Source organism: Wasmannia auropunctata, unplaced genomic scaffold (assembly GCF_000956235.1).
Source record: "Wasmannia auropunctata unplaced genomic scaffold, wasmannia.A_1.0 LD336101.1, whole genome shotgun sequence".
Lineage (NCBI taxonomy): Eukaryota > Metazoa > Arthropoda > Insecta > Hymenoptera > Formicidae > Wasmannia > Wasmannia auropunctata.
This window is the reverse complement of record NW_012026789.1, coordinates 718,932-719,265: the sequence shown is the minus strand read 5'-3', so window position 1 is coordinate 719,265 and position 334 is coordinate 718,932.

Below are 334 nucleotides of genomic sequence, written 5' to 3'. Positions count from 1 at the left end.
ATAGTTAATCCCGGTTAAAATAAAAACATGATGACTTACTACCTGCGGTAACTCGAAAGGGAGCTGGGGAGGCTGGGCGGTTGCGCGGGGCTTCTCTTTCTCTCCGGAAGCGATCTTAGACACTCGATTTTCAATCGCGCACAGATTCTAAGTTCTTTTCCGCCCGTTAGAATGACAGCGTGACAAATACTAACTTGACTGCCGAGATCTGAGTGAGTGAGTGAATGAATGCCCCGAATCGCCCAGAGAAGACGTATATATACCCGAGATCCCGGTCGGGCTCCTTTGATTGTCGGGAGCCGCCGCATTCCGGAAAAGGGGTTATCGGAGTGAC